This window comes from Bison bison, unplaced genomic scaffold, assembly GCF_000754665.1.
Source record: "Bison bison bison isolate TAMUID 2011002044 unplaced genomic scaffold, Bison_UMD1.0 scf7180017864313, whole genome shotgun sequence".
NCBI lineage: Eukaryota > Metazoa > Chordata > Mammalia > Artiodactyla > Bovidae > Bison > Bison bison.
Window position 1 is genome coordinate 1,643,178 of NW_011494885.1, and position 394 is coordinate 1,643,571.

Here is a 394-nt window from a genome sequence, read left to right on the forward strand (position 1 = left end):
CCCCACCCCACCCCCGGCCTCCCGAGAAGAAGATTCACTGGCCGGTTGCCAGTCCTTCTTCTGTCCGTTGAAGGAGCCACGCCCATTTTACCGAGGGGTAAACTGAGGCCCAAAGCCGCGAGGCTGCACGGCCAGGTGGAACTGCAGATGCTCGCCTTCCCCTTTTGCCCCCTTCTCTGCGCCTGCCCTTTGCCCTCCGCGCCCTGGGTAACTCCCCTGGCACCGGGAGTAGGGGAATTTCGCCCGCAGGCCTCTTCACCGCTTGCCTGCCTTTTATTGGCACCGGGCGGAGGCTGGGGGTAAAGTCCGGAGCTGGGCTTGGGGCTCAGGGCGCCGAAGGAGGGAGGGGTGGCCACCTAACCTGCCTGAGGCCGCCCCTGGAGGGGAATGAGCA